The following is an 8,714-nucleotide window of genomic DNA, read 5'->3' as shown; positions in this document are numbered from 1 at the left end:
CCAAAAGATCTCATTCCCTTTCCAAATTCTATTGAATGATAGCCAATTTTAACATCTCTCTAAAATTCTCTATGACAAATCCACTAGAATCACTGCTGAGATGCTATTAAAGATATATTTCTAATCAACCAATCACTCCGTATCTTCAGATGAAGAATATCAGAATGAGTCAATTTGAACATGACGCACATTAAACCTGCTGGACAAGTGTGTGTACTTTCACCTTAGTGACTGCAGTCATGGTCTGAGTCTACACTGACAGCTACAAGCATCTGCTCCACTTAAGACACTGTCTGCAAGGGTCTGCCTAAACAATAATAATAATTAAAAAAAAAAAAGTCTGTTACCTATGTTTTCAATCTCACTTCTACTTGATATAGTCTTCCATTATTATCTTGATATAATCTTCAGTTTGGTGTATTGATGGACAGTCAGCTTAATATGAGCCAGCAGTGTGCCCAGGTGGCCAAGAAGGCCAATGGCATCCTGGCTTGTATCAGGAATGGTGTGGTAAGCGGGACTTCACCTAAAGCACTGTGTTCAGTTTTGGGCACCTCAGTACAGAAAGGACATTGAGTTGCTGGAGCAAGTCCAAAGAAGGACAACAAGGCTTGTGAAGGTCTTGGAGAGTATGCTCTACAAGGAGTGACTGAAGGAACTGGAGCTGTTTAGTCTGGAGAAGAGGAAGCTCAGGGGAGACCTTACTGCTCTCTTCAAATACCTGAAAGGTGCTTACAGTGAGAGCAGGGTTGGTATCTTCTTACTGGTGACAGGATAAGGGGAAATGGCCTCAAGCTGCACCAGGAGAAGTTCATATTGGATATCAAGAAAAACTTCTTTACAGAAAGGGTTGTTAAGCACTGGAATAGGCTCCCTAGGGAGGTGGCAGAGTCACCACACCTGTTTGTGTTTAAAAATCATCTGGATGTGGTGCTCAGGGACACGATTTAGCAGAGGGTTGTTAGTTAGAGTAGTATGGTTAGGTTGTGGTTGGACTCGATGATCTTTAAGGTCTTTTCCAACCTGAGCAATTCTATGCTTCTATGAAAGTTAAACATTAAATGTGTTTTATAGTTTGTCTATATTTCCAAATAAAATATTCCTCCTCTTGCAGAAAATATCTTAATATTATGAAAACATTATCTTGGTTACAGAATATATGGAAGATCCAAATTATATTTCAAAATATTTCAAATGTTTTCAAGGAAAGTATTTCTGTATTAGACAATTGCATTAATATTCCCATTAAAAAATTCTTCCATGTAGAAAAAAATGAGCCAGACACCTGGAAAACAACAAACACGAAAAAAGCAAACACCACATTCTCTCAAAAAAAAAAACAATGGAACTGTTCTAAACATTACTTCAAATCAGTCACATTATGTTTTCTGTTGTTCCTTACAGAACATAATTACTGTTTAGTTGGTTTGATTATTAGTCACCTGCAACCTGCTATCAAGATCAGCTCCAGAAAGAAACAAAAACAAGGCAATAACAACCCTCAATCTTAACCCTCATTTTTTCCTACTTTATAAGGCTAAGAGCATTTTCTTTAGAAGATTTTGAGTGTTGCATTCATATACATATTATAATACACATTATATAGAAAAAAACATCAGAATGTAATATATACATTATTTATTCAATCAGCAATAGATTAATTTAGGAAAAGTGTATCAATAATAACTACTTTATGAATTCAGAGTACATTGAACTAATCATCATAAATTATAAATATAATTAGAACTATATTAAGTACTATCCATTTTTATTTAATAGTTGTCCACATCAGCTATTTTTAATCATGTATCCACAGTTGGTGTAGTCATTGAGAAAATATACTTACAGACCCCCCTTAATGCAGGCAGTTTATGATTAATTACACAAACTGTAACACTGGGGATGAAAATTAGAAGCATCGCTGACTATTTTCTTTGCCTTTTCTTGTGTGTTACCAATAATTATTACTTTAATATATAATAGAAGGGTTGCTCAAAAAGTAATACTTTCTATTTTATTATGTTGGCCCACAGTGTCAGAGGCAGATGTTGGTAGTATGGCAGTAGAGGTGGAATTTTCCTGCTGATATTGCATTATGTTTTGTTGCCATGTTACAGATGGCAGCAGAGGGGCAGTCTCACAAAATTTTGTCTGCTATAGAAGCTTATATGTGAAGCAAAGGGGTGGAACTGAATTCCTCCACACAGAAAAAGAATGCCACCGAGTGACATCTCATCAGGAGTAGTCAGCACGGGTTCACAAGGGGGAGGTCATGCTTGACCAACCTGGTAGCCTTCTATGATGTTGTCTCTGGCTGGGTGGATGGGGGGAGAGCAGTGGATGTAGTCTACCTTGATTTCAGCAAGGCATTTGATACTGTCCCCCACGACATCCTTATAACAAAGCTGAGGAAGTGTGGGATAGATGAGTGGACAGTGAGGTGGGTTGAGAACTGGCTGACTGACAGAGCACAGAGGGTCGTTGTTGGTGGTTCAGAGTCCGGTTGGAGACCTGTAACTAGCGGTGTTCCTCAGGGGTCTGTGCTGGGTCCGGTCTTGTTCAACATCTTCATCAATGACCTTGATGAGGGGATAGTGGCCATCCTCAGCAAGTTTGCTGATGATACGAAGTTGGGAGGATTGGCTGACATGCCTGAAGGCTGTGTTGCCATTCAGCAAGACCTGGATAGGCTGGAGAGCTGGGCAGAAAAAAACCGGATGAGGTTTAACAAAAGCAAGTGTAGAGTCTTGCATCTGGGGAGGAATAATTCCATGCATCAGTACAGGTTGGGGGATGAGCTGCTGGAGGGGAGCTCTGCGGAAAGGGACCTGGGTGTCCTGGTGGATGACAGGTTGGCCATGAGCCAGCAGTGTGCCCTTGTGGCCAAAAAGGCCAATGGCTTACTGGGGTGCATTAAAAAGAGCGTGTCCAGCAGGTCAAAGGAGGTGATCTTCCCCCTCTACTCTGCCCTGGTAAGACCTCATCTGGAGTACTGCGTCCAGTTCTGGGCTCCCCAGTACAAAAAAGACAAGGATCTCTTGGAAAGAGTCCAGCGGAGGGCCACGAAGATGGTGAAGGGCCTGGAGCATCTCCCCTATGAAGAAAGGCTGAGTGAACTGGGTCTGTTCAGCCTTGAGAAAAGAAGACTGAGAGGGGACCTGATCCAGGTCTATAAATATCTAAGGTGTGGGGGGCAGAATGGCGAGGCCAGACTGTTTTCAGTAGTGAGTGGAGACAGGACAAGAGGAAACGGCTGGAAACTGCAGCATAGGAAGTTTCACACAAACGTGCGCAAGAACTTCTTTACAGTGAGGTGACGGAGCACTGGAACAGGCTGCCCAGGGAGGTGGTGGAGTCTCCTTCTCTGGAGATGTTCAAGACCTGCCTGGATGCCCACCTGTGCGACCTACTGTAGGGAACCTGCTTTGGCAGGGGGGTTGGACTCGATGATCTCTGGAGGTCCCTTCCAACCCCTACAATTCTGTGATTCTGTGATTCTGTGACATTCATCAATACTTACTGAATGCTTCTGGACACCGAACAGTGGATGTGAGTACGGTGAGGCAGTGGGTAATGTATTTCAGTAGTGATAACAGCAACATGAAATATAAACCGTGTTCCAGCTGGAAGTGATGGAAACAATGATGGCAGCATTGGAATGTCATAAGGTTTGTTCTGGGTGAGTCCCACAGATGCTCACTCAGGAAAAAAAAAGAAACACCATATGAAAGTTTCTCAGCACCTATTGGACCAGTATAAGGCTGAAGGTGACAGTTTCCTGGATCACAAAATTACCCATGACAAGACATGAGGTCACCACTATGAGCTAGAGTAAAATTGGCTGTCTATGGAGCAGTAACTTTAATTCCCCATTGAAGAAAATGTTCAAGACACAGGTCTTATTGGCTATGTATACTGCCTTTTTGAGATAGGATTGGATTTCCTGGAACCTGACAAACCAGAAACTCTGACCAATGCATCAGGATGCTGACTAAGCTGAAGGCTCCAACTTCCAGAATCAGGCTAGAAAAGAAGACAACTTTTCTCTTGCAACACAATAATGCAATACCACAGAGCACATTGCTAGTCTTGGCTGCACTGCCTTGCCACACTCACGGTGTAGTTCAGATTTGGCACCTTCTGACTTCAATCTGTTTGGGCTAATGAAAGATACATTGCTTAGGCAACACTTCCCTAGCTATAATGCCATCATAGCAGCTGTGAAACAGTGGGTCACTTCCATTGATGCAGATTTTTTATGAGAACAGCACGCAGACTCTTTGTTGGCAAAAATACATAGTTAATGGTGGCGACTATTTTGAAAAATATTTATTTTTTTTTTAGCTGAGAATTTGCTATATCAAATAGTTACAGCAAATAGTGTTATTGTGCTCTTTGTAGCTGTTATATTTCCATGGAAATACACAGGAAACATCACTTTCAGAGAACATATTTCTCATGGACTTTATTTCCATAAAGTAATATAAATGAAAAGAATTTAGAAAATACATTCGTCTCACAGGCTTTCATATGATATGATATCTCTGATCCACACGTTAATTTCAGTTAGTTTTCTTATTCTTGTTCTTCTATTACAATAACCAAAGACATTTCATCAACCCTGCTAAAAACAGATGATAAAACAGAACAAATAAGTAAATCTTATTTCAAAATATCCACCAGCAACTATTGAATTCCGCAGGAAGTCATGGTGACTTGCAAAGGTTCCTGAGAAGCCGTGAGAAAGCAATCATGCTTACCTTCAGAAAGTTACCTGCTACTGCAAGGTGTTGGCTGGCACTATTAGTCCAAAGCCCTGATCTCTCACATGATCTCTCCTCTCACAGGTCATAATGACGTGTATGCATCTTTTGTGCCCTGAATATAGCTGTAGGTCTAGCTCTTAGGCCAATCCTCTATATCCCTACATAGCAAGAAGCTTTCTAAATAGACACGGAGCTGAAGGTCTCTGACCCCCTACAGGGCATAGGGTATTTGTACTGCCTGCTTCCTAGACGCAGCTGGTAGACATCCACAGGCGATGGCAGCCCCAAATCACCTACAGCCTTAGCAAGGCTCTGCTTTCACAACTCTGTCCAGGACCCCCTTGAGAGCTTCTCTCTCATGTTTCCATTGACAAGACTAGGCTTGTCCTCACCCTACAGACCCTGTGTTGTCTGCCTATGGCTGTGAGGATGCCCCAGGTGACCTCATCCTCCACTACATCTCTATCCTGCAACTAGGAAACAGAAGTGTGGGCTCAGTGCTGCCTTTTTTCCACAGGAACGCGGGAGACCTGCACTAATTTTGTACAGACACACCAAGAGCTGCGCAAGCCTCAGCCATAAACCTTGCCTTCAAAATGATCATGTTTGACATTCCATCCAAACAGAAGATGGAAAGGTCATAAAACTTAGCAGAGAAGAGTCTCCAGTAGGCAGTTAGACCCAGTCACTCAGCCATCACACGACCAACATATGTTACATATCTCTAAAGACTCTTTAGCCTCTACAGGATCTGAGCAGCCCTAACTCAATCAGTGCAGGACTAAGGATAAAGAAAACCTCCTAACAACACAACTAATTTTAAACTGATCTTAAATGACTTTTTTTCTCTAACTAAAATATTGATTTCAGCTGTATCTGTAGATATTTCCTGCACCTTTGTCAAACAAAAAGAGGCAGCTTAGCTGCTTATAAAACATTTGCTTTCTGTAAATTACTTCTAGAATTGAAATCTTCACAAAGGAAACAACATCCATACAATATCCATTTTCCAAGGGGGGGAAATGCTTTCAAATTATTACAGTGGAAAAAAAAAAATCTATAGAGTACTCAAGTGCAAATAGACACATTGGTTGCTCTGAAAGTAATGCATCCTATTTATTTCCACAGGGAAGCTTTTTCTTAGTTTTTTATTGTCTGAATAGCCTGAGTGATCCAGATACAGCAAAAGAAGTACACAGTCCAACGAGTAATCACAGCATGAAGAATGAGTAGCCAAAAGCCATAACAAACTTGTTGCAAACAACCTATGGGGCACAATTCACTTGTCAAATGTTTCAGCATTTATTTAAAGTTTGAAAAAGGTTCTGATGAATTGATATTGATTTGCAAAAAAGATGGATAAAATCATTGATTTATTTCGCAGTGAACCATGTGACTATTCCACCAGGAAAAATTTGCAACAGGATATTTTTTTTCTTCTCTCATACAGAGTATACTTGACAGCTTTTATTTTGCTTCATCATAACTAGCAGAAGCAATCTGATAGGCAAGCCTGACTCTATGGAAAATGAGGATATCCTTCTATTTTAACTAACTGTGTAGTTCTTAATCCAAGGCTAGATCCAAAACAATGATATTGGTCACAAGAGTTAAAGTCTGTAATGAGAAAGGACTTTCTGTCTTCCCTGATACTTACAGAGGCCAAAGCAGAGTTGTATTTTATGTTAGTTAAATTTACAGAAAAAGTACATTTTAACCTGTTTAATGCATGTATATTTGTAGAAATGTGGATGAAAGAGAATTTTGGCTTGTTTCATCTTTATCTCTGTCTTTTATGCATTTGATGTCAATCTGGCTTCAGTGCCTTGACTGCATCCTAGGATTCTTTCAACATCACATTAGTCATTTAATACAGACACTGAAGAATTGAATTCTGAACATCTACTCTGCAATATATAATTAAATATTTCTAGTCAGAATTTAAAATTTAAACTACAGACGTGGGGGAAAAAATGGCAATCAAATTAACATAATTCTAAAAAATCTACATTGTGCAAATTAAATATTTCTGCCACACAACTTAAGTAACTCTTAAACCATAGTTTTGTAACATCTGTCTCTGAAGGTTGCACTTGCTTAATGAGTTCTAAATATGTTCTAATACTAATTTTAATCAGGAATAATTAGTGCTGAATAGATAGCTAAAGGGACATGCAGAATGAAGTTTTTGCATCATGCCTATATGGCATGGTTTCTTAACTGCTGAGTAAAGACATGTACATGTGTCACTCTGAAACAAATGCCTCTTATTTATTTCCATGAAAATTGAGACAGACACAAAGAGCACAATAAGACTATTTGTTAGAGCACATTCTCAGCTACAAAATACTTCTTTTCTACACAGTTACCACCATTACCTATGCATTTTTGCCAGCAATGAGCAAGAGCCAGTGTGCTGTGCTCATAAAAATCTGCACCAGTAGAGGTGACCCTCTCTTGTATTTATCACTGCTGTAACTCAATACCTACCACCTCACTGTGCTCACATCCACTGTTTGGTCTCCAAAAATGTCCAGCAAGCACCACTGAATGTCAATGGATGTCTTCTTTTTCTGTACGGAGGAATTCATTGATACTTTTGCTTCATATGCACTTCCATGTCAGACACCATTCTCTCAGACTGCCCCTCTGCTGCCATCTGTCACATGGCAACAGCATGTAATGCAATATTGGTGAGCAGGTTTATCCTCTACTGCCATTACTATCAGCATCTGCCTTTGATGTCATGGTCCAACATAATAAAGTAGAAGGCACTGTTTCAGAACACCCTTTGTATTTTAGAAAGCTCCTCCCCCCACCCCTATCGTGTTATTAAGAATTAATTTAAGAGGAGTGTAGTTGAATTTCCACTGTCTCATTTCTGCCAAAGATAGTGTAGAAACATGTTCCCTATTCTTAAGGAAGTACATAGCAGATCTGTTATTTCTGTTGTTGGAATAACCGTCTTCAAGAATTAGAAAAGAACAGTGCTGGTTTTCAAAATTCCTGAGAAGTACATGACTGAGGAAAATGAAGGTTCAACAAGTAAACAAGAGTTCATTTATTAAGGTAAAACTGGCCTTCACTTTCCTCTTCAGTATTGTTTGATTCACAGTAATATAAATATGAGCAAAATGTAGTCCTTGATTATTTAGGATTATCTGTTTCACAGTGTCTGCATTACTGATTACCTATCTTTTTCTATCTTTACCACATAATGAGTGATTTCCAACCAGTAATTATAGTGTCTAGTAAAATTTGAGCTGACTTTAATTATCTTGTGTTTACACTTTAAAATGTGATAATTGTTCCATGTGGCTAACCCTACTGCCAGTTTCTCCCACCTGCTTCTTCTGTTTACATTTTATGAATGAGTGAGGTCTTTTCCAAGCAAGAAATAACAGTTAAGCAGCCCTTTACAGGCCTAGTGAAACATATAAATATAATAAATAATATTACATTCTTCTGTTTTTATATACTTCTTTCAATGTTGCATTATTTTGACTTCAGTTAATTCCATATCCTTATACCCAGCTATTGTTCTACCAATCCTTTATTCTTTGCTTATAACCCCTTCCCTGACCCTTATCTCTCTGTACATAATTTCTTTTTTTTTTTTTTTCCCAGAATACAGTATGATTTCCCCTTTTCCTGTTTTCCATTTGATCACCTCCTTTCTCATTGCTCTCTTTATGTTAGTGGAAGCCTACTATAGTTTATCTGTTTTCCAATCCTTACTGTTGAAAAGTAAGGAATGTTTACTATTCCAAAAAAATCTGACCTAGTATATATTTTATCAAAATGTCCTCTAAGTAAAAACTACTCTAACAGATTAATGCATAACAAGATTTCATTGCTTTATTATTCAACTAACAAAAATTGGATGTCTTGTTTTTTATTCAAAGAGCTATAATGATTGTTCTATTCACCACAAGATAAAACTCTAAA

Source organism: Tympanuchus pallidicinctus, unplaced genomic scaffold (assembly GCF_026119805.1).
Source record: "Tympanuchus pallidicinctus isolate F22 unplaced genomic scaffold, pur_lepc_1.0 scaffold5, whole genome shotgun sequence".
Lineage (NCBI taxonomy): Eukaryota > Metazoa > Chordata > Aves > Galliformes > Phasianidae > Tympanuchus > Tympanuchus pallidicinctus.
This window is presented reverse-complemented; position numbering follows the sequence as displayed.